General features: G+C 39.5%; 1 protein-coding gene across 3 annotated transcripts in view; it reads right to left on the bottom strand.

Moving 5' to 3' along the window:
- The window catches only part of RASGRP3 (RAS guanyl releasing protein 3), a 55,667-nt gene extending 29,983 nt beyond the window's left edge, over positions 1 to 25,684 (bottom strand). The window contains exon 1 of one of the 3 annotated variants that reach the window (XM_085055275.1): positions 25,452 to 25,684. The gene's annotated coding sequence lies outside the window, so the exon portion shown is untranslated. Of the gene's footprint in view, positions 1 to 12,739; positions 13,033 to 25,451 lie in introns of those variants that run through there. The other 2 variants (XM_085055276.1, XM_085055274.1) reach the window with 2 other exon arrangements.
- Positions 25,685 to 25,956: the final 272 nt, after the last annotated feature.

Here is a 25,956-nt window from a genome sequence, read left to right as displayed (position 1 = left end):
TCCCCTATGAGTCTTGCTGGTAACACACAACATGCTGGGAAGTGGTTTCAGGGGATAATCAGGAATGGGTGAAGACTGCAACAGCAGAAATACCATCAACATAGACCTTAGCACTCACTCAAAGCCAACAGCTTTGTCTAAGGGACCTCTTTCATTTAGGCAACAGAAAGAACCATAATATCCCTATGAGCCAAGTCATGGTATCAGGCATGTAATGGTTTATTTTATGAAATATTTCCATTATGTGATGTACACTTCCTCCTTGGGGGAAAGCAGAAACATCTGCAGTGATGTGCTCAGAGGTTAGAAGTTCGTCATGGACTGAACTACAAAACATAGAGTTCCTTCCAAGTCCTGCCATCACCCTGACTGCCACATGAACACAGTTAATTTGAGCAGATGGCTTTCCTTAGCACTTTTGTGCAGTGTAATTGCAATTTTTGTTCAACATTTTGGAAGTCTTGAGATGGTGCTATTTTGGACTGCCTTGATAGATTACTTAAAACAAGTATGTAGGCTGTGAGCTCTTGAGACAGATGTGGTCAGGTGTAATACATTAGCATTTAGAAGAAACAGAATACCCTGCCAGCAAACCTGTGGTCTTATGAAGAAACACCTAATGGTGTGAACAGGGTGGGCAGCATGAAGCCAAGGTTTAAATGCTGGCTGCTGTCATTAGTAAAACCAAAAGACATCACTTCTACTGCTGGAGGCTACTAAGGGGAGGTCCACATGTACAGCCTACAGCAGTTTAAATAATATTAAAATGTCAAGCCTGTACAAATCCGTGTGTGGGCACTCTGACATGGATTTCAAGCAAGTTATATCGATTACAGGTGCAAGCTAAATCAATAAGTTAGTTTTAAATAGACTTAAATTTTATACACAGGGTAATATTTATTCAGCTAAGTTAAATTTAAGCAGCTTTTTAGCTAGGCCAAAGTAAATGTACTTTTAGCATTTTCCCCATTTATTAAAAGTGAACTATTTTCCTTCTACTTAAAGACAATAAACAGAGGCACATGCAAACAGTCCCACCTTAATACAGGGGCACCTCTATGGGTCTCAGTTTAGCCATAAACTTTCCAGAGACCTGCACACAGAAGACTTATATTCTTTACAAGATTAGGGCATTCTTGGGGCTTTAAGTAAACCAAACCTCCCCTCATCCTCCCTTCTCCAAGCCTACACAACACATCAGTGAATGCTTGCATTAAACAGCTTCCACCTGGCTGCTGGAGGAGTGCTAAGTGTGAGCAGCTCAACAGGGAAATCCAATCAGCAGCAGTATGCAGAAAAGAAGCAGAGAAGAAATCATGAGTCTCATGAGAAAGCTTAAAGGTAACTTCCCTTGCTACACTTTTTTCCATTATTCTGTCTTAATCATATCCAGGGCAAGCTCTTCAGGCCAGAGCTCATCTGCTACCCTGTAGATGTAGTGGAGGCTCTCACAGTAAGACCCTTTCTTGTTGTTACTCTCCACACACATTAGTGCTATTACCACAATAGTAATCCCAGCTGGGACTGCATCTTTGCCTGCACAGGTGCAATCAAGACACCTGTTTGGGCTCAAATCAGTACAGATCTTAGGTGGTCTACTGTATGGTTCCTGGAGTTTACTCTCTCCCAGCAGTTAGGCATTTCTTGTAGCTGGTCAGTACCAGTTTATTTATTACAGTACACGAGTCTGTTTCTAGAGAGCTCTAAACAAGTGACAGAGGGGGTCTGACACAGGCAGGAGCTGTGCTAGGCAGGACAGGGCAGAGATGCTGGGCTATCAGGCAGCCTAATGCCAGTGCTTCTGCCCAGCCCATGACCTCAGCCATCACATGCAGCTGGCTGCAGGATGGCACATCTGGCTTACCAATGGTGTTTGTTGTGTGGAGCAAGGACACAGAACAAGGGAGAGGTTGTGGCACTGCTCCATGAATGCAAGATACAAGTCTTGCTGTGGGCAGAAGAGGAATGAAAATGAAAGATGGGAGTCTTGGGCCCATCTGCTGTCACTTCCCAGAACTCATTCACCTTTGGTGCACACCTTCAGATAGTAGATGCACAATAAACCACAGCAATTTTCTGCACCCTATTGTTTTGATTCACTCTTGGTTTGGGTCAAAGGGGAACGTCAAAAGATACTAAACAACAGAGTGGGATGTCTGTGTTTGAAAAGAGGATAGGACAGGGGGATGGATAAACTTACACTGCTGGTGGATAGCTAAAGCCAATCCTTTGGTGAGACAACCAGCAGTGCACGAGGTCAGGGTCAGTACTCAGCAGTTTCTCTCCACTGCTGCTCCTTTCACACTCTTGTCCTAAGCTCCAGCATGGCTTCCCTGTGGGCCACAGTCCCTTTAGAGGTGCACTTGCTCTGGCATGAATTTATCAATAAACCAGAGGCTCTTCAGGCAAGCACCTACTCTGCCACAGAGCACCTCCTTGTCCTTATTATTCCCTCTGTGTTTCCCGCCTCCTATCCATTCCCTTCTTCTCTCTGTGTTTCCCCTCACTCAGAATTTTCTGCTTTTTCTTAAATATGTGTTTACAGAGGTGTCACCAACTTGGCTGAAGGGCTTAGCTGTGTGGGGTCCCTTGCAAAGACAGCTGGATGTTGCTGTGTCTGACACAGGGCAACCCCTGGCCTCGTCCCACAGAGACCATGCCTGCAGGCTCCCTGCTGCCAAAACCTTGCTATTTACATCCAGTATAGCCTCTAACGGATGACCATTTGTGCCTTAGCACAAAAATATTCAAGTTACAAATTCTCAAAATATATTTTATTATACTTAATTTTAAGAAAAGGCTCCACTGAGCTTAATATTTACTTTCACAAGTCACCCAATTAACACAGAAAGGTATTATAAACCCTTTCAATCCCTAGATCTCTACTCTTCTATGGGAACAGAGGTTAAATTAATAGGGCCATAGGTAAGAGACCAAGTGGATACATGGATCTACTCACAGGGACTACCAAACTGTTAGTGCAGAGCCACATGGTGTCTTGTACCAGTTCATAAATTAGCATACGGAGTACAATACATGCTGAGCGAACACAAAAGAGAAGCTTACAGAAATCATGAGGAATGCCAATGGACAGTCACATGACCAAATACCTTCAGTACTCAGAAAGTCACTTGATTAAGGCTTGAGCTGCTTAGATAGCACTTTGTTTAGCATTCTTTCTGTGAAACATAACCAAGATGATTTCAGAGACAACAGAACAATTCCTACACCATCCCCCTAGGTTTTCTCCCTTATAATCCACCTAAAATAATGGATAGCTTGATAACTGGATTTGTAAAAACAACAAAGGTTTCATTCCCAATCACAATACCAGCATTTTATGGAACTGGTTACCTACCGTACTTCAAGTTTGTCCCATCCACTTCTATATTTGTTTCCTGTGTTTACTTTGTTGGTATTTGCCTCTGTAATTTTAACTCCAGCTAATAAATGGCAGTAAAATCTGAACACACCTCCTTGATTTGTTCCGTATATCATGCTAATGATGTAATCCACTTTCCATGAGTTAAGGTTGTCCAGAGTGCATCAGGTTAAAAGGGAGAGCTAAGAAAGACTTCATTTTGTTTTCAAAAGAAGGAAAACTCCCAGCCATATTTCTCAGTAGATTTGTCAAAAAGATTATTTTGCTATTCCCAGTAAAGTAAAATCAAATTACCAATATCAGACATTTGATTAACATGTATGATACCAGGGCATGCAGCTCTTCTGAGAATCTTTGTGCTTCAGACACATCACAGATCTCCAGCACCAAGGGAGAGGACAGCAACAGCAGTAAGAGTTTCACATACTCTAGCTTGATCTTTTTTCAGAAGCCAAGCAAGACACCATCAGTACCTCCTACAAATTATACAACTGCCTGTAAGCCTTCCGAGAAACTCTTGGCTATTACCTCTGCTATTCACAGAACTTGCATAGTGCATTTTTGAAGAGTAAGTCTGCTTTGTTAGCCTAGTCCAGTCAGGGTTAAAATACATCTTTTCAGTATATATTCACAACTGTTCACACTGCTACATGCCTATAATGAGGCTGGTCCAGCCCAAGTAAAAAACAACTTTTAAAGTTATTTTTAAAAGCATCTGCGGAAGTTATCAACCCTTCAATTCTGGAAGACAAACACCCAGAATATTTATTACCATATATCTGTTACAAAATATTTTAATATTTTATTATTGTTTGCCTTATCCAGCTATATTCTCTTAAAGACAAACTAGAAAAATCACACTTATTTATTAATTAGATTATTAAGAAATCCTAGGCCCCATCTGCCTATACTTTCTGATATGTTCAGCTTGAAGATCTCCCACAAAGCTTGTTGTATTTTATTTTTTACTAAGCCAAAATTTTTCAATAGCAGCATAGTCCCTGGGTAGTGACCTTTTTCAAGCTGTTAAATATTCCATGAGTTATGACAGTTTTATAAGTCAGCACTGCTTTCAGTTCCACCCAACTTTTCAATCAATTTTAAGGCAAAGAGGAATCATAAGAGCACGTAACTTGTATTAAAATTCAGTAAGTTTTGTATCAAGTTCTTGTTTAATCAACCCTTACATTCCAAATCAATTTTTCCCTTCTTCAATCATGTTATCCCCTATATTCCTTCACATCTCTCCCCATGCATTCACAATCTATACCTACCCTAGTGTGAGGAATGGCCTCCCTGTGTAGTGAGAGCAGTTTTGCTGCTGACCTTTCCTCCTGGGACTGCAATCAAAATCTAGGTTGGCTTCAGAAATATCTCGACCACTCATTTACAGCCTGGGAAGTACTTATCAGTGCAGTAAATTGAAGGCAGCAACTGGCAAAACAATAAAGGCAGGAAGAGGCTTTCAGAGACTTAAGTAATGGGAAACTGAATGTCTGAGATGGAGCAAGGCAAAGTTAAAAGGACAGAGGGCAGGACAGAGCTTTGGCTCCTTGCTCTCATTTGGCTGTTATGGTGCAGTTGTAATCGGATAATGCTTTGTTTTCCCTTTGATGAATGTAGAAAATGCTTCACACGTAACTGCTGTTTCCCCACAGACCTGCTAATAGATCCCAGACAAGGAGGGAGGCTGGCCCAGTTGCTAAGGGCCAACAACCCTTCTCACTCCCTGGTGGCAGCTGCCCATTCATTTAGGAGCCGCTGCTGTTTAAGGAGAGAGTGCAAATCCAGAGGGTACGCTAGGGAACAGTGGCAGACACGCATGGAGGCAGACAGAGCTGCTGCGTGACCCTCGGAGCTGATGCAAATCGCAGTTCCTGCACACTCACACGGATCAGGGATGCCTGCCTTGGGCGGTGCTATGGGTTTGCAGCTGCAGAAGTCACCAGCACCTCACGACTCACAGGCAAGCAGGGGTGAAAGAAGCTGGTGGAGTAAAAACACAGCCCGGAGGTCAGGAGAGAGCCAGTGTCTTTCTTTTTGGAATTCTGTCATCAGATGCTGGACATCAGAATACATAAGCAGTTTCTCACCTCTCTTTATTATTTATGAGTTTCCCTTGGGAAGATGGGTGAAACAATGGCAGCTTCAGATTTCTTAATGATGCAAAGGCAGTATTTTAAACACAGGCATACAATGCTTCTTGGGCCAGTTCAGAATTTTTTGAAATATTAGGCCTTCAGCAGAGAAGAGCAATAAAGACATTATTTGCTGGTTTTAGTGTGTCTGCCTAGATTTTTTCAGAGGTAACAAAGCAACTGTCGCTGAGCTGAGTAAACTTCGTTTCCTCACCAAGCAATCTACTAAGAAACATACACTGGTTAGTACAAACATGAACACACAGCAAACCTCTAAAACTGTTTACTATCAGTCTACAGAGTCTACAGAGTACAGGATATGACAACAGTGTCACCACAGTCCCTATATTCCTATATCCAAGCTCTTGGAACAGAGTGAGTATTATTAATAACCACACACCTTCCTAACAATAAGACAGCTTGCAGCCAACAAGTTAAATGCCTTTTTTAAAAAGAGAGTAATGTAAAAAGGCACTATATTAAAAAACATACAGAACAGCAAGACTGCTTGAAAAAGGGGAAGGAGCAGTGTAAAGAAAAACTCTCAAAGAAAAAAGAGGAAAAGCACCTGATAGTTCCTGCTTTAATAAAGTAACTTTGATCTTTATTTTGCTAATATTCTTTTGGCAGATACACACTTATTGTATGAAAGAATATTTAACACAGGATTGCAGCAACACAAATATCCCTGTTCCACAGCCACAGAACACACTGCCACCATAGGACTTCAGAAAAACAAACCTTACCAAAACCCATTGGTTAAGTTAGCAATATGCATGTCTTAATATACAGCACTGTAATTCTTTAAAGCTCATGCATGCCAAAGACTCACTATTATTTGAAAAGCAAAAAGAGCAGTTGCTGTAGCTGTAGCAGTTGAGAACCAAACACTGCACGCAGTGAACTTTTGGCTTTGTAGATAAAACCCTGTCAGTTAATTGGGAGTATAACACTTTTTCAGTAGCCAGTTTAGACGACCCCAAGCAACTTGAAAGACTCTTACTAAATTCATTCAAACCTGTTTGTTTTGCATTTATAGAGGACACACATAACTCTTTTCTCCTTAGCATATAATTATCAAATTTAAGGACCTTATCAGAATTTCTTTAAAAATCTGCTAAACTCTAATAATTGTAAAAAATTTAAAGTCCTATGGTTATGCAGTAAAGCTAATATCAAGTGAAAAATGTGGTCAGGTAAGGGGAAGAAATTAAAGGGTGAAGGGGTTGGGAAGATCTTGATTCAAAAGCTGATTTAGAGGCTTAGGGACTTGTTTTTCTTCCCCCACTATTTAGCATTGAAAGACTGGCTGCTGTTGCTGTCGCATTTTCAAAACAGCTCGGTCCTTTTCAAGCTTGCTTACTTAAAGGAGCAAATTTGATTTCTGTAAGCGCTGGTATAACAGATAACCATTCTCAACTGAAATTTCACACCAATTTCTAATGCAGTATTGTTAAGTCAGTTCAAGAATACAAAAGGAGAAGGTTTTGAAACACAGACATGAAACAAATTGCAAAATTGCCTTTACTTAAGATACATTAGTCTGAAAACTACATCTCTTATTTTAGTTCTGCAATGTGAGCTGAGAACTAGATCCAAAAGACGGATTAAGAGCCCAAACCCTGGCTCCTTTTTACGTCTATGGCCTGACTCCAGGGGTATGTTTCTCAGCCTGGTGTCTCACTTCTCACCTCCTCACCCCAGAAGGAAACTGCCTAGATCTTGTAACCTCCTTCTGCACTTTCAGTATTAAAGTCTGAATCAGTAACATCAAGAAGCTCCCGACTTAGATCAGTCCTAAATCCTTTTGGGATTTGTCCACACAAAAGTCCTCTGCCTTGTCTATGTTAAGCATCGTTTAGTCACACCTAACATTTCAATCCCATACTAGATAGCTGCAGTTGTGATGCCCAAGCTCTTTTTCCAAGACCTCTGAATGCTTCTTAAAACTATGAGAGATACAGAATCAAATCTTCCAGTTAATGGAAGGATTGCAGATCTCACACTATCTTGGCTGAAACGACAGAGGAGACTTACCATCCTCAGAACCTCGGTGTAATTCCATATTACGTGAAATAATGAAGTTTCTTTGGTCTGCAGGGAGCAAGCCAGCAAAAGCATGACTGGATAATTTAAGGGGAAGAACACTGACTCAAGAAGAGGGGCAAAAAAGTGAATTCTTGTTCCTGCCCCGATTCCTACTTAAGATAAAAATATACAGACAGTCATTAGGGCAGGGCCTTGGAAACCAAGGGTTTTAGGAAGGGTGGCAGCTGTTCCAGGAAGTATGTGTTCATGAATTCAGCAAAGCAGAACATGAGTAAGCAAGCTAAAGTAGGCAAGACATGTTTAGCAGAGGAGATTATTATTAGTCTTTTAAGGAAGCTATTTCATGAACAGTATGATAAGGCTGGAATGTCATGGCTATTCTGATTTGGATAACAAAAATCACTATATATCCAGACAGTGAGGTGACTCAAGCCCTAATTCAGCAAATATGTTCTGATGTAATTTTCCCCATTGGTAATCAATTGTGGATTTGCATAATCTGGGGTTTTTTTTACTTCCCACTAGCAACACCAGAAATTTCCAAACAAGCTCTAGGCTCAAACAATGCATTGCTGCAAAACAAAAAATTTACCAATACATGCCACATGAACCAGCACCAGGATTATGGATTGGGTGGCCCTAAGTGAATTATGGCTTATAAATGGAAGCTGTTATAACGCTGCTTCAGATGAAGTAAATTCAATTTGTTGACATCAGAGTTTAAGATGGTGAAATGCTACATCTTTTTAAAGAACATGAACAAGAACATAGCATTATGACAAGGAATACATGAAACCTTCGGTCATGTGTCAAAGGCAGCCTTATCAACATGTTTAGCAAGCGTGTGAATACACCCCATACAAGTTATGTTCAGTCTATTTGACCACATCATGTATGACTTACTTAAATTCTAGTCTCTAAGACTGATTTCTACGTTGAAAACCATCAACCTGTTTCAGGCATGGGGAGCAAAATGTGCCTCAAAAATAACAGAAAATCCTTGCTCCTCTCAGAGGTCCTGTTTCTACACACACTTGCACTCCAGACCTCCTCACACAAGCCCATCACTGCTCTGTGTGGAACAGGTTTCCATAGAAGGGATTGAAAAGAGAAGCAGTTTTTACAGCAGTGGAAGGCATTGCATATGGAAATGTATAGATATATATAACATGTAATATCAATATATGTATTTCAGCTACTGTATATTAAGCTTGGTATGACTTTTGTGGTAGTGCAAAGCAGACATACTGCTGAATCACTAATATTAGATTTGTGTTAATTTCAGATGATACAGTTATTTTCTCTTTGCAGGAACTAAATATATGAAGTATCTAAACAAGAATAGCTCAAGTGTCTCTTATTTTGCATGTATTATCATGCCTGGCAGGTTCTCGAGATGCTGAAGCCTACCCCCCTTGCCTGAGAAACTCCAGATCATTAGTAAAGAGCATATGCATAAATCACAGGTGGGAGAGTACTCTGTAGAGAGAGTCAAACCATTTCACTTATTTGAATGTGGTCAAGGGGAGCAGTTATTCAGAGAAGTGAGACAGCAGATGGCCACCAAAACAACCAGAGTAGTTCTCAGGGGTAATAGTGTTTTCTGCTGAGCTGTAAACATCAGTCCTGTGGGTATTTCCACACACTCACATGTTGATCCTGACCTCATACACACTTAGAGGTTATCTGAGCTTTCTGATGGGATCTCTCATGAATTCAGCTCAGCAAACACCTGTGTGTTTGCAGGATTAAATTTTGTAACTGAACTGGACTCAAGAAATCTGTTTTGTTGCTGGTTCTAGTGCTTGTAGCTGATATTCTTTTACATTCATTACAAGAGAAAAGCTCCCCCCGTTACAGTACCCCTATTCTGGTGGTCAGGTGGATTTTAGATATGTTATACCAATAAAAAAATCTATTAATGAAAAAGTACTACTGCATTGGCTATTGACATTGAATAGAAAAAATCACAGAGAAAAAAAAATGAAAAGCAAAACCATTAAGACCTGAGAATTTGTTTCAGGCTTTTGATTCAAACTCTCAGGTATAAAACATTGCTATTTTTGACTTGTAAGAAAAGGCCAACATGAAAAAAAAAATCAAATTTTGCAGTGAAAAGTGAATATACCATAAAAAGGTTAACAGAAAACACTGAGCACAAGTTTAGAGTACCTGTACAAATGTATTGTAGCCAGGCCGGGACAGCTTAGGAGAAATAGAAAACCACACAAGTACCCCTACAGTATTTTTTAAAGTAGTTTCCTCTCTTTATTCAGGAACATCCTGGGAGGGGCTCCTTGGTACAATGGCATTTTCAACTACAGAGAGAGACTAGCACAACTGCAGTTGCTCCTCAGCTAGATATTTTGATATAGAGCAGAAATAAACTCATTCAGTGAACAGCCAGGCTGCCCTGATCATTTTCTCAGAGTAAAGGGATAAGATTTAACAGGACCCTTGTGACGCTCTCAGTGACAAGGGTATGCACTGAGCTTCTGCACAGGGACAGCAATGCCACCACTGTTATCCAATCTCCTGTAAAATGTAATAATAAAAAAAAAATCCAGGATGAACACTCAGTTACATATTGGACTTTCTAGAGACGCATCAATAGGAAGCGCAAGGGCAGAGCACTTCCCTGAGCAAAGAATGCTGTAATTTAATTAATGTGCTTTGTGCCTATGCAGACCTTGTTCAAAAAGCTGAGCATGGGTTTTTAGGAGATCAGGATATTATAAAATAATGTAAAAGGGTGGTGGTACAGAGGTTGTGTTTTCTGCTGAAGTGCAAAATCCAGTGGTGTTCCATGACTGGTGTTGCAGTGACAGAGGTTGCAGTTAGAATTCCTGAGAAAAGCCAAAAAGTGAGGGGATTCATTTCTCAAAGTACACTGTCTGTGTTTAATGGTAAGTATTCTCACCAAAATGGGTTGGTGATAAGGATTGAAACAATTACATTCTTGAGAATCTTGTGATGTTGATCAAGTTTTCTTCATTTTGTGGACAGAGGATTTAAAAGTATAGTCATGAGTCTTGAAGCTAATTCAGAATCAGATACAGCAATGACACCTGGAAGCTGTAAATAAAGCAGGGGCTTTTGTCTTAAACTTTGCAGATCCAAATGATCAGTTATTCTCCTTAACTGGAAATTAACTTAATAATCAATAGCATAGAGGCACAAAACTTAGCTCTCCCATCACATTACTTTGAGACAATTCAGTTATAGCTGTAATAACATGTTTTCAGACATTATTACCTGAAGGTGAGCTCAGCAGTGCACTAATCTAACGTTTACTTTGCAATCAACATTTTGTTGCTTTTATACTACACTTAATTCCCAGGGCAGCCTGAGAATAAAATCAGCTGCACAAGAGGCACACATAGCTGGCTCATAATGCAGCTAGTGCAGAGCCATGTGGCTTTACACCAACTTTCTGCACCAATGCTGGCACCATGGTTGTGGAGAAGCAGGGAGGAAGAAGTTACGGCAGGAATGGACTGAGCTCACATCTATTTTCTGGTTGATTTGGGGTTTAATTTAGGTTTAAAACATGGTCCTTCAATAGTCCCAGACAGTTTGCTTAACAGAGAACACTCATTACAAATACAAAACACGGTATCTGGAAACAAGCACACCACGTCACAGTCTGACTCAAAAAGCAGAATTCCTACAATTCGGAAGCAGAAGAAGCTTATTCTGAGATCAGAATAAAAAGTGACAGGCGACAAATTATTCTCCCTGCCCCACATGGAATGGACCTGTGGACAGGCTGGAGAGGCCCCATTGCAGTCAAGGTGCCCAGGGGACCAGGGGCTCCTGACACAAAGCCAGGCAGCTCGGGAGCTGTAGGCCTGCTCCATCGGTGGTGTTTCATGGTATCTCTGTGGGAGGGCTGCAGTGTGCTGAGAGTATTTCAGTTCTTGGTTCAAAAGAAGAGACACAAACAGTTCTTGGTTCTACCCTTGGAGACACAAACAGGCAGGAAGCCACACAGACTTCTGGTTTTGTGAACAATTGAATCCGACTGACATTTTCCCATTAAATTTCCAATTAACCGTCAAAGCCATAAACTATGGTTTAAAAGAAAAGTGAAAGTCTTCAGGGAGAAATAAAGTTTCACTTTCTTACCTGAGAAGTCTTTGAAAAGTTTATTCTCCCCACCTTTAAAGGAGGGACTGCATGCAATCTGTCAGTTTTTACTCTCGGACCTTCCTCAACAGCACCCCACTGCCCTCCACCTCTGCCCCTCTTTAACCTTCCCCAAAGCACCTGGCATCCCTTAGTCTTATCACATACCAAGATCCATCATTCACTCATCTGTTCCCATTCCTCCTAAGTCTTCCTTCTAAGAAACCTGATCCATCTCTATGTAAATAATTGATCAAAAGTTCCTTTTCATGTGTCCCATACTCCAGTTTTAAAAGAAAACTTCAGATCATAAGAGTCAAAAATTATCAGACAGGGAAATCAATCATTCATGAAGCAAAACCATGAAACATATAAGTATCAAAAAATAAATTGAATTAAGAACTTGAAGATATTTAGGAGACCCATTCCCTGTTTTTTAGGGAGGATTTTTTCCATCTTCACAATCTAACTATGCATTATTAGCCAGAATGACTCAATAAAATCTTAATCAGTACATCTTCAGTCCTCCTGCATTTTTCTGCTTCTGCCTTTTTCTTTCAAAAAAATCCTAGCATTCATGCCCAGAAAGTAACCAGTCGCAAGCAACTTTGTTTAGATTGATCACAGTTTTGAGGGAGTACTCCTGTCAATTCCTTACACTAGTACTTTTACGCCTAACACTGACATTGCTCTATACTCAAGTTGCATCTCTACCTAACGACTAGCTCTGCAGAGAAAAGAAAATACAGTCATCATAAACAGCGTCCTCACTCCATCATCTGAATAAATAAGCACCATATTCCCTTCCTGGCTGGCATAAGGGGAAAACACCACACCTGCCTTGTTCCCGCAAGAGCAAAAACAATGCTGTTGTTAATCACAGGTCAGAAAAACACAGGCAATTTGAGCATGAATGACTGCTTATCAATGAAGTTTCAAAAATATGCCTCACTCTTTCAAGTGTTTTTACAAAAGGTCTAGGATGAAAATAGGAAGACAGTGACAGTTTAGGAAAAAAATCAAAACAGGGAAAATCACTTACTGTACTTGGTTCTGCAGAGGTATTCAACACAAACATCACCCTTCCTTGTCCAGCTGCCAAGTGCTAAAGCATGAAATGAGCAGCTGTTTCCTTCAAGCTGGGGCTGTGTGTCTTAACTAGTCACATGCCCCTCCTGATAAATCTCACTGCCGTGCCAGGAGGTTAGAATCTGAAGATCATTATTCCCCCTAGTAGAAAATCCTTTTCATAACAGCAGCCTTTGCTAAAGCATTTGACTGGAAGGCGGCACTATGTACTCCATAACTTCTGTTTTTCTGTTGTTTTTGTTTTTAATGTCTAACACGAAACAGTAGATAAGCCTTAATCGACAGTAGGGGCAGCACAAATGGAAAGTTAAACACACCCCTGTCGATTGCTTCAGGTTTTTTTCTGACTTCACATTTTGCTGTGTTTTAATACAGTAATTTAAATAGGAACAGGAATATTTAGAACACTGTTGCATTCATAACATCTTTAACACCAGGCCACTCCACTCATCATGCAAAATATGTGAACAATCCCACTTTTGGGAATCAGTTGTACTTAAGGGGTAATATCACTCTCTTTTGTGTTTAGACAGTAGAGTGATGAGTACCTTATTAATACTGGAGATTATTTTAATTTTGGCATTTGGCATCATGGATTATGGGGCTGCATTTTGCCAGACATTGTATAGTCAGAGTGAGATAGACCCTTTGAGGTGAGGACTATCAGTCTAAACAGAGAGAGCAGCAAAAGCATTCTTATCCCCATGTTCCCAGATGTAGGACAAATGAAGGAGAAACACTGAAGTCAAGAAAGGAACAAGTTTGGATGGAATTTTCCAGGGTGATATGTAGTCATACATTACTGAAATTCAACTGAGACTTTACACTTAATTCCCTTTAGCTTGGTCACACATTTAAAGATACTTAGGTATTTGAAGACAAAGGCATACAGTCAAAGGGATTTTGAGAGTGAGGTGCAAAACATCATTTTCTGAATTTCTTAAATTCCCATCCCACATATAGGATACACTGTGCTGAAAGTCTTGTGGTACCTTAAATTGGAAAGACTGACAGGACACAGGCAATTGCCATACCTCAGTATAGGATGTGGTAATGGTATTTAATTGTTTGGTAAGCAATCCAGATCCTGCAAGACTGCACAGTCTCACTGGATTTAAAAGGACATTACAGGGCATTTTTCTGAAATACAAACTGCAACAATATAAAGTGCTGCTACTGAGATTTGAACAAATTCGAGGAATTGCACAGAGCCAGGTGTCTGTTGTTGAAATTGTTAAAATATAATAGCATGTCTAGCTGGCACATTTGAGAGAATCCAATGAAAGCCAGCAATTCTCTGAAGACGAGGTCTGCAGGACTGTAGCTCGGGTTGCTTCCTTTGACCTTACCCAGCTCTTCATATTATATAAACCAGCACATGGTTACAAAACCATGCAGCCACCAGCGCTGCCAGCATAGCCTGGAGCAGGGCAGAAGCCCTTGTGCTAATTACCCACGCCTGCCTCTGTGAGCACCTCCTGTTTCCCGGGACTCCAGGGAAACAAGTTTGCAGAGAACAAACTTTCCGAGTTTCTTGAATGAGCTCTCTCCACTGGCTCAGTCTGTGGGAGGCTCTGGTCGCGGCCTGAGGGGGAAGGGGCCCCAGGGTTGGGGCTGAGCTGTGCAAGAGGCCTGGCCTGTGCTTGGTGTGAATAAGGGATCGGTGCAGAGGGACGAGGAAGGCCTGGGGAACGCTGGATTTTGCTGCAGGTGTATCCCTGTGCACAGTCAGGCCTGGCAACACCTCAACAAGCTGCTCCTCGTGTGGCCCTTGGAGGCTCCCAGGAGTCTGTCCCAGGGCATGGGGCTCTGTGATCCGGGGGGTGCACGGCTGCTAAGGAGGCTGTAAAAACTGTGAATTTAAAAATGAGAAATAAGCCCATGAGGAACGAGTTCATTTAAGCGTAGGCCACTGGAGGGGTGGCAATTTCAAAGGGAGCGAGAGCTGCCCTGGCAGAGCTGAGTTGTAAGTTCAGCAGCCGCTGGCCATGGATGGTTGCTCAGAGACAGGAGAAAGCACTCACCGTGCTTCAGGGCATGGCCCATTGACCAAATGAAGTATCCTTGAGAAATGCCATCTCATTTCCCCTAAAATGCATTGAGATCAAGGGTAACAGAACTTCATGCGTAGCTTTAAAACTACTCCTAAATTTTTTTACAAACTTTGTTACAAAATTACTCCCTGCTGATGCTGAAGAAAACATGATTGAAATGTGTTCCGCAATAATCTACTTGACAAATACAATTTTTATAACTTTGTCTATTTCTCTGATCATGCAATATCAACTGCACTATTTTATCAGGACCTTTTAATATAAGTGATTAAATACTGGTAGTACCTGGGCCATTTGAAATAGCACAAAGTACAGTGTCATCACTCCTCACTGAATAGCTGTCTTTATTTGGTACTCATACCCCACACAGGGACATAATTTGATGATAATGACTGAATGGCAATATTCCACAAACAGCTTGGGATACACTACCTAAAAAGAAAAGGAGCCTTTGTACTTTCTGAAGTGAGTAGACAAATAAATTATTTTTTATGGCTCAGTAAATACTGCCGTAAACTGCAGTTTATGTGGGAAAAAGTTTATCTATCCTCATGCTAGACAGACATTTTGAAGTCATTGTGAAACAGAGAAATAATTTGTGAGTAATTCCTGAAAATAAAGGTCTTAAAAATTCTGTGAAGGATTTTCTTTTTTTCTATTTTTCCTGTTTTTTTTAAAGAAATACCGACACACGAAAGAAGATCAGGTAGTTAATGCAGATGCAATAAATTAAGTGTTGTGTTCTTACACCTATCAGATAGTATCTTAAGTAAGACAAAAGCTTTGCTGTTTGGAACACAACAGTATTCTGCTGTCTCTTTCTGCTGAGAAAACAGATGAAGATTGGATTGAAAAGGGTATGTTTTTTTCTCTATGGATATTCATTTAAGAGTAGGACTTGATGATCCTTATGAGTCCCTTCCAACTCAAAAGATTCCATGGTTAATGCCTCAGATAAAAACTAAGAGATGAACACAGATTTCTGACATGCCAAAATGAGACATGAGAAATACTGAAAAGGAACAACAAAATGTAAGTACAGTTAATAGTGAATTGTGACAGGGATGTGTGCATGTAAGGTAAAATTTTTAATGTCAAATAGTATGGACAGCTTTTAGAATAGCCTCAAGGAACTAAAGAATGGAACAGTTGTCCATTTTGGTTTGGGTTGAGATCAGGAAGATTTTTACATTCACTGATGCTGGATAAATGGATCCAGAGCCTCTCCTTACTGTAGGAGAGACTTTATTTCACGGCTTCTTTTTAACTGTTGTTTCTCTTTTTCAAGATGTACTTGGCTATGTCTTGCTAATGTATCATTTAATTAATTGTAGGTGTTTTAGTTTCTAAATTGATCACTGATGGAGAGCTTATCTCAATATCAGTGCTTTGATACTGTGCAGATTTTTGAACTATAGAGTTATTTTCTCTATATGGCGGTTATGGATGTCTGTTTTGTGGATTGACTGGAAATGTCTCTTTTCTGTTAACATGTTCTTCTGGAGTTTATGGAATAGAATGTAAGACTCTCAGTGGACATAAATGTCAGGCTATACTAACTGCAAGTCTGTGCTGCTACATTTGTTTCCTAAATGGCTGTGCTACTATTTGGATTCAGCCTTTTAGAATATATGGAACTCAAAACTAGCAGACAAACTGCCTGGTTTGCTGGTCTACCTCACTGCTCTAGATATTATATAGCTTTCACTATCAACTGAAGTGAATGAAAGCAGACCATGGAAGGCCTCACTAGACAGGACGTTTTATAAATACCTAAGTGCAATTAAAAAGGCTGCTATAAATAGTCCAACTGCTCTTAAACTAGGCTGCCAGCTAAAGGACATATGAGGGGCATAACAGATAGGAAATTTTGCTGAAAATACTGTATATAAGGCTCTCAACCTTACATTACATTAAATCAGCTTTAAACATCTATAGGCTGTATTACATCCCTAGCAATTTAAGTCAATTCCAGGTTCTTCAATGTAATGCTCTAGGGGGCACAGGAGTACTGCAAATACCCAGTGCTCTCCCCTTTTGTGCCCAAGGGTGCACCCAGGAGTCACACTGTCTCTCAGAAAGTAAGAGCTGAGAGAATAAATTATGAAATTAGGGCATCCCTAGACATGACCCTTGAAATCAGTCCTTCCTTTATATCAGCAATTAAATGTCATAGGGGGAGCCCATAGCAATGCTTAGAGTCAAGGCTGGTGGTTGCTTTCCACTGGAAAACAATGCCCTTCAGTGACTTAAGTATATGAGAAAATAGTAATTTAAATGGAAGTTTGATATGCTGTGCACCCATCTGAAATTTGGAGACTGTGAATTAAGCTAAAATATCTGATAATTCTATTGTCAGAAATGATGGATAGAAAAAAATGTGCTCTGTTAAACATTTTTTTCAAGTTGAATAACAGTAATAGCTCTAGTCTATGAAGAACAGACCTGCTTTTGGCAGATCAGTTGCATCATGGGAGGCATTTTTTTGTTGACCTAGTACACATTCAGCCCACCTATAACCTGACAAATGTTTTCACTTGTAGCCATGACTCCTGAATTCTCTGGGAATTAAGCCACTCTGCCAGTGGTCTGTGGGCTTTTGCTTGTCCTCTTGGCTGTCTTCCCACCGCTTTTGGACAGCTCTTAGTTTTCTCCTAAGCACTTGGTCTGCTTAGTGAAAAACCCAGAAGCAGTATGCCTGGAATGGATGGGATAGGAGAAAAGAATAGAATAGAATAGAATAGAATAGAATAGAATAGAATAGAATAGAATAGAATAGAATAGAATAGAATAGAATAGAATAGGAGTATTTCAGTTTGAAGGGACCTATGATGATCATCTGGTTGGATGGACATCATCCAACAGTGAAGCGCAGACATGGGCGAGTAAGGGCGAGAGGATCCAGGAGGTAGAGATGGGAGGTGGAAAGATGAAATTTAATGATAAAGATGGATTGTATCAGAGTGGTGGGAATAGAATGACTTAAGGCAGCCTTTTCTCTCATGTGCATTACTAGTGGGACCCCTCTCCTTTTCCTTCTTTCCTCTTGATGTTCAGCTCAGAATCTTTGCTCTGCTTTGTGCAAATGCTGTGCACTCACAGATTAATGGTAATTGTGTCTTAACGTATGTAATATCTTCTTTGAAGAAGCATAGGGAGATACTAAATTGTAGGGATTACAAATTTGGCATGAAAAACAGGGATGGTCTTATTTTTTCCTTGGTATCTTTGGTACTCAGATTTAGAAAGGGGATGACAATGACTGGTGGGATAAATGAAAACCTCAAACGTACTCAAACAAAAAAATCCATTCACAAGACTAATCCTTCTCACACATATTCCCTCCTTCCCAAAGCCTACAGTATTCACAGAGAAGCTGGAAATTTATAGTTTCTTCCTTATATCAACATGTGTAAGAAATTTAAATTATTACAATTAGTAAATAAGAACACTGGTGTGTTTTTCCAGTTTGCTTTACTTGGTTGTGTTTCACCTTGAAGTACAGAGGTGGAATGACAAATATAGGTTGTTCTGCATTGTAAATACTGAAGGGTGGTGGCATCTCCTTTGCTAAGAGAAAGGGTGAAATTGTGCCCTGCAGTCATAGCTGGTGTTAAGGACATCTTCTGTAGCACTGACAATAGAATCATGATTGTTTACAAAAAACCTCAAAAAATCAAAGCAACAAAACTCTTCATTGTCTATTACCAGCTAAATTGACTAGTTATATTCCACAGGGTGGATATGCTCATTTCAGAAACAGAGTTTGAAGAGTGTGTTTCTGTAATTCTAGATTTAGATACAGTAGCACAAAAGCACATCTGTCATAAAGGGTGTTTTTTTCAATACTGTGTAGATTGAAGTTGAAGATTTCTAAACAGTCTTGAGCATTTGGAAGAGATTTGTTCTCTAGGTTTCTCCAGCCATCCTCATTGTGAGTGATGTGCTGAACAAGGATGGGACACTATTGTAATATTGAATCTACAGCAACTCTCAATTTTTGTTGTCTTTTCTGCATTTAATAAGTTTGAGCTAATCAGTAGTTCCTTTACCATTTGAAAATCTCCAGTAAGTATGGTTTTTTCCACAGTTGGTGCAAATAAGTGCAAGTGACCAAGAGTATGACATCAGGGTTTTTCAGAGTTCTTCATTACATCCTCTCTCACACTTTAAATGAAATTATAGTTGCACAGAAAGTTTTCAATTTAGTGAACATATGTTTTAAAATGCATTTATTTCTGTTTCACCTCCACCTAGCTGTCTGCATTTTACTTGTCTCTCCTGTTTTCAGTTCAACTGCTTTCAACTTTGTCTTGTATAAATAATTTCTGAGAATGTTTTTCACTCAGATGTTACATCAGAGAGAATGTTATTCTCCTTGGTAAAATTTGCATTACACATAAATAGTGAAAAATATTTTTTCACTTTATTAATTTTGATGAATATGATGTCACCACTGATGTCACAGTGGTCCTTGGTTTGATAAGTCAGTCTCTCCTAAGTGAGGCAGCACAAGCTGGTACTGAGTATGAAAGCAATACATTCCGCATTGCAGCTTGACAAATGGTCAATTTGAATTTGAAGTCCATTTGAATTTACATTACAAGAGTGGAAACAATGGAGTCTAGTAGCAGACCCAGAAAAGAGCAAAAAAGTCATATTTCCTTCCTCTCCCTAGCAAAAAAACTGACATTTTTTTAACAGTTTCAGTCAAAATATTAAAAACTAATGTGCTGCTCCCTTGTAAACAGTAGCACATTAAGCTTGTGTTAGCACTGTAAAATGAGGCATGGATCACAAATGCCCACCCTGATAGGACTGTCAGGCACATCTCCACTTAGTCTAATACACAGCATGTTTATCAGTCAGACTATGTTATCCAGCAGCCTGTCTGAGGTCTGCTGCAAATATCTCAGGGTTCATGCCCCCAAGCTTACTCTAAGTGAATTTGCATCCATCTGTGCCTTCTATGTACTCTATGAAGTATTCAGTGCAAAGACAAGAGAGAGGCTATTGCTTCCATGCTCATTAGTTGTGAGGAGATTTGCTTATTATAGTCACAACACTTAAAATTTTTGTGTGACAAAGCCCCTTGGGGCCAAGGTCCTTATATATAACTGCTGGATTTATCACACTTGTTTGACTCTAGGCCTTTCTCTGTTGTTAGCTCCAGTTCCATTTCTCTTAGTGGTATGAGGACATTATCCTGCTCTTTTATCTTTTTTTCTGCTTGAAATTATTGCTTAAGACAGTTATCTCTAATAGACTATATGTGAATGAATAGAACTATATTAGAATAATGTGCTGTGTCTAGAATTTCACATAGGCTGTGTATGTTTACCAGTATAAAACCACAGCACTATATGAAGGCAGTATGAAGTATGCTTGTTTTAAGACAGAAAGAAGAGGCTAGCTATGACTAGGAGGAAGGTCAAGCAGCTTGGAAGAATTCAGCATTAATCCACTCCACTCCCTTGCCTCTTCCCATTTCTGAAAGCTATGAAGTAAATTTTGTAGTTCAACTGAGATTGAATGCTATTTCGGTTTTCCTTTTCCCTCTAGTAATGACCTGATCTTTGATGATTTATCGTTTTCTCCAGCCTCCCAAGGTACCATACCTACCCATGACTGTGGTATGGTAATAATCCCAAATAACAATGGAACACCATGCTGGAAAAATAAGGTGTGTTAGAATAGAAAGGATTCTAGGAATGCTGAGCTCTCCAAACAGAGACGTTGGTACACATTAATTTTTGTTCCTTCTAATTCAAGTGACCTACAGCTTCATAATGTAAACTGTCATTAATTAATTATTGAGACAATGCCAGACCTATTAGCTTGACTCTAAATTCCTCCCCATGGCCCCACCAATGGAGTTATTTGGTATATGGTTAAACCATGTTGGCAGAGCAGACTGCACACAACACTTTGTGTCACCCCATAACTGCTCTGGCTGTTCACTACTTTTCTGCTATCTTGACCAAAAGGCAAGTCTACATTGCGATATTGGCATCAGAGTGGCCACTTTGCATTTTCATTTTCCTGGGGGTGTGTGGTGCTGCACTACAGAACTGTTACAGCAGGGCTGTGTTTTGCTCTGTGCAGTTGCTTGAGCCCACAGAGCCTCTTGGGGACAATTGTGACAAATGGGTCTGCAGCCATTACCAGACAGGGGGTTGGGAAGGGACACTTCAGAGATTATATCCAATGGATATATATATATCCATTATATATATATATAATATATATATAATCCAGAGCAAATTGCTGCAGTGAGTTTAGAGAAGAGCTGAGGGCTGAATCTACCTCTACATAAAGCAGTGTTTGTTATTTCCCCCTGTTGTCAAAAGCTGGGACAGGCATCTCCTTCCCCTAGGGTACCCCTCTGCTTCCCAGGAAGCACCATACTAACAAGGAGATTACCAACCCTGAAACTCAGTGTAAATAGGAAGAAGAGACAAAAATACTTCTGAAAGTCAACATGTCTTTCTTTTTTTTTGTGCTAATCCAAGACATGAAGATACCTGCGTGGTTACTGACAAGGTAGACTTGTATGCCAAGACAGTCTTTCTTGTTCCCCCCCTTTGTTTTTTGTTATTAGCATACATTGTACATATCCTTCAATAGCACTCTTCTGCTGCTGTATGCTCATGCAATAGAAATCCACTGTTACTAATCCTTGGAAGGGAGACCCCAGGCCATGTCTCCCACTTTTTCTCATCTGTTGTTGAGATAGTAAGTCTTTTTAAACTGCCTAGGTGTGACCAAGAGATTTGACAAACTCATTCTAGATATATTTCTGTATTTGATTAATATATCTATTCATCTTTTTCATCTGCTTCTGAATAGTAGCTCCTTATTTTGTGCCACAATTTGCACATGGCCTGCGGTGAATGAGAGAACTGAAGGTGAAAAGTATAGCTGCACTTTGGCATAAAGATTCATTGGAAAGAAGCTTTTTCATTTATCCTTGCTTATGCAACTGTACTTTCCTAGTCTACTAGCACAGTAGGAAAGCAACCACAGTAAAGTTAATGGCTTTTTCTGGTAGCTCAGAGACTTCTGGGAGAAACACTCTGTCTTCCATACGCACACTGACCTTCACCCTTGTGCAGTAAGTTGGTACAAAGCCTGCACAGCATCTAATTCCCATTTGAGCTAAAGGATTTGTGTCAACCTGAACAATTCTTACTGTTGTGGGTCACTACTCATGCGTGTAGAACATCATGATCTTCCCCTTAAACTTTTATCTTGAACATACTACATCTATACTGTTCTGTTGTAAGCAGGCAAGCTTTTGGTTTTGGGTAAGAGAAATGGTAAAATTAACATGCTGTGTTTGAAGTCAGACTAGATGATCTAATGACTCTGCCAGTCTTTAAATTTTATCAGCCTATTGAAATAATTTCGCTTGAAATCAATGGGACTACTCATATGCTTAAATTTAAGCACCTGCATAAACATTTGCATGAGTCAGGATGTTATTCAGTACATAGTTATGAGCTGGATGTTTTAGATATTACAAAATAGATTATTTTTTAACACTAACATGTCTGTTGTGTTGAACAGCTGCTTCTCTTTGTAGAACTAATTTGATGCTGTCCAATATTGATCATTGACTTCTTAATGTGTTTTAACTGGGTTTCTTTTTGTATTTCCTCTTCCCCAGTTCTGGTTTTTGAGTGAGACTACAGTAGACTGTACATATGTTCTCAAAAAATATTGCTTTGACTTCTCCAAACACTTGTAATTTTCTGCTCTTTTTTCCCCTATAATGTTAGTGGCCCTGACTGTGACTTGGGACACAAAGCTTCCTTGTAAGAGTGTCTGGTATAGTGGAATAACAGCTTAGGGAGAAATTAAGATACTTACACTGGAGCAATTGCATGAGGAATAATAAATCTTACTAAACCTGAGCTAGCTTTGCAGGAAAGCATGGCATGACTTGTCACCCAAAGTGCATTATTTTTTAAGTCATGTGATTTTTCTTCAAGTCAGCCAGCTTTCCTGGAACCAGAAATCCACACTGCCCACACAGTAGGGACAGCTGACTGGAGTATTTATTTGACAACCTTAAACCTCTTTAATTACCTGGCAAAATAATGTCAGGGTAGGAAGCATGTAAACCTCAACTTCCTTCTGGTATATCAAATTCTCTTATTTAATTTTTAGCTTGGAGCTTTAGTAATTGCAGCCCTGCTAGTACTTGTGAACACTCAAAAGTGTTTATGTAGAAAGAATGTCCTGCAGAGTAGTTAGACACTAGCAGGTGGTAAGATTTTATAAGGTGCAGGGGTGTAAATTTCTTTCTAAGACCTTCTGAAACCACAGAATCACAGAATAAACTAGGTTGGAAAAGACCTTTGAGATCATCTAGTCCAACCTGTGAGCTATCATTATCAGCTAAACCATGGCACTGAGTGCTTCATCAAGCCTTTTTTAAAACACCTCCAGGAACAGTGACTCCACCACCTCCCTGGGCAGCCCATTCCAAAGGTGAACCGCTGTTTCTGTGAAGGATTTTTTCCTAATGATTGTGTCTTCAGGACAAAATGTTCAGTTTGCAAACTTTGAACTCATGAACATGTGAACTCTTGCAGTTTAGAAACAAAACTTTACATGTGTGTGTTTTTATCAAGAGTATCAATTAGGCAATTTCTAAGTACCATCTATAGTATCTTTTCCAACGGCAAATGTGAAAGTGCATCTGTACATTTTTTGATCACCTTTTCCTGTATAATTACAATGTAACTGGCTGATTAGTACATTATCTTCTCCTTATAGCTAAGAAAAGGTTTCTGTTTTGCTAAATCCATGCAGTGGTATCAAGCTTTAAAATTATGTGATGAGTGCTGCTGACCTGAATAAATCTGAATGATACAAGTGAGTACTGTTTAATTGTATTGCAGTCATGGTACAACTGAAATCTCATGGAAATGATTGTATTTCTTCAACACCAGAAATTGCAATGCTCCTTAAATTTTTAAATTAAAACACTTTTTTTTTTTTCTGTTTCTGCTTAGTCTTTGTGCAGGGGAATCAGTTACTGAAATTGAAAGAAAAGAATGTTACCTGCATGAGAGCATACTATACTAGTTACTCAAATTGCCGTCTGAAGACCTTTCTCTTGCAAATATCTGTTCAAGTTTTACTGCCATTTTAGTCTTCACACGACCAGGCTTACAACCTCCTAGAACTGAGAATTACTGTAAATGTTGAGCACTTTGAAACCAGACAAAGAAAGGCCTGATTCTTTCCATGAGCATTGGTAACATCTGATTCATTGGAATTGCTGCTTGGCACCCCTCTGAATCGGATTTTGAGCTGACTGCTGTTGTTTACAATTGCCCTATCATGGCTTTTCACCTACATGGATGACATCCTGCCTTGCTATCTTCACAATAACAGACTCTAAACATAATAGAATCCTACGGGGATACAGTAGAATAACAACACATCACATTTCCTTTTTACTCACCAGCTACTTTTTGCCATAAATTGCTAATCTGAGACAACATCTGAATAACAAATGAATAATCTGAATATCATATGCTTAGAGGTAGTGTGCTAACATGAATGAGACTAATACAAAAGTTATTCTCATAGATCTTTCAAAGAAGATAAAATTTGCATGATGAAAACCTGAATCTATTATTCTACAGCTTCTATTCTGCTGCCTGCAAACCACAATACCATTTCCTTTGTTAGAAGTGCAAAGGACATGCTGGGAATTGAAGAAATCAAACACAATCTTAAAAAACTTAGTTTTTCCATCTTAAAAGTCTGTCTTGTTGATGGTAACTCAGGAAATTAATATGGTCTGTACACTGATCTATCTTAAAATGGAGCTTTTTACATACGCAGTCATGATAGTATAATATTGTGTATAGTATCTGGAAATAAGCAGATTAGAAATTTCCACTCATATTCTACTGTCAGTTTAAATTAGACCTCAGAAAGGCAACATGTAGTATTGCAATGCGAGCAACAATAATATATCTTGATTTGATATGTGTATATGCATGCACACACACACAAATTACCTATCATAATAAATTCTAAAACTCTAGAAACTTTCAGGTGCTTTAATTCATGTTAAGTTCCTACCTTCAAATGTACATCATAAGACTAAAGTATCACAAAACTTCCATTATATACATTTTGATATGGTTATATATTGCATATTAACACATCTTGTATAAATACATATTTCATATGCTTCTCCCTCCCTTTGTCTGTCTGTCTCTCAATCTATATTTTTAACCTAATGCAGAGTTGACATAATATTTTCCTTTGGGGCACACATTTACCATAACATTTCTCTGGTACTTAATCACAGTTTGTAAGATGAACATGACACAAGTCAGGAAAAGAGCAAAGTTATGTTACAGATTTATGGCAAAGGCTTCTTTTGCTTAAGAAAAGTTATGAGTAATCCATAAGTGAATTCAGATTTCTTTTTCTAAAAATCAGACATCCTGCCAACCCTTTATCTAAATGTCACATGCTATTCCTTCTCCAAAGCTTATTCTTTTTTCTTTTACCAGACTGGCCACACCTGAAAAGACGTGGAGCATGCAGCAAGCAGAAATGCCAGGAGGAGGCACTTACCTTAATTTGATAGGTATCTGACTTTCATCACACTCCTTTTTTGAAAGAGTTCTCAGGGTGTTGAGATGCTGAGGTTATTTGCTCCCAGCAGTGTCCTGCACATGACTCTCCCGCTCAGCAGCCCCAGAGAGCCCTGGAGAGAGCAGCAGGATTGTGCTCTGGTCAGTCCCAGCAGCTTCACTGAGCTCAGCTGGGGCTCCTTTGAGCTCAATTAGTTCTAGATTGTTGCCTAAATGGCAGCCACACTTCCTTCTATTCTTTCCCAACTTAGTTTTCCTGCCTCCAGTGGTGCTTTTTCCTTTCTTTGGACTATAAATAGGCCTGTCACAACACAGTCTATGGCAGTAAGGAAGGCAGGAAATGCATTTAAACAAAGGAAATATCTTAGGGGGTTTTGCCCTCCCCTGACAATATAAGTAAAAGAATTTGATAGAGATTGTTCTACAGACACAGTTCTCTTTGCATGAGGAAAACACTTGCTCAAAAACATGCTAGGATGTCATCT

The sequence above is a fragment of the Lichenostomus cassidix genome, chromosome 3 (genome assembly GCF_008360975.1).
Source record: "Lichenostomus cassidix isolate B80296 chromosome 3, HeHo_3.0, whole genome shotgun sequence".
Lineage (NCBI taxonomy): Eukaryota > Metazoa > Chordata > Aves > Passeriformes > Meliphagidae > Lichenostomus > Lichenostomus cassidix.
The sequence above is the reverse complement of the archived record's forward strand: the minus strand, read 5'-3'. Positions and strand labels throughout refer to the sequence as shown.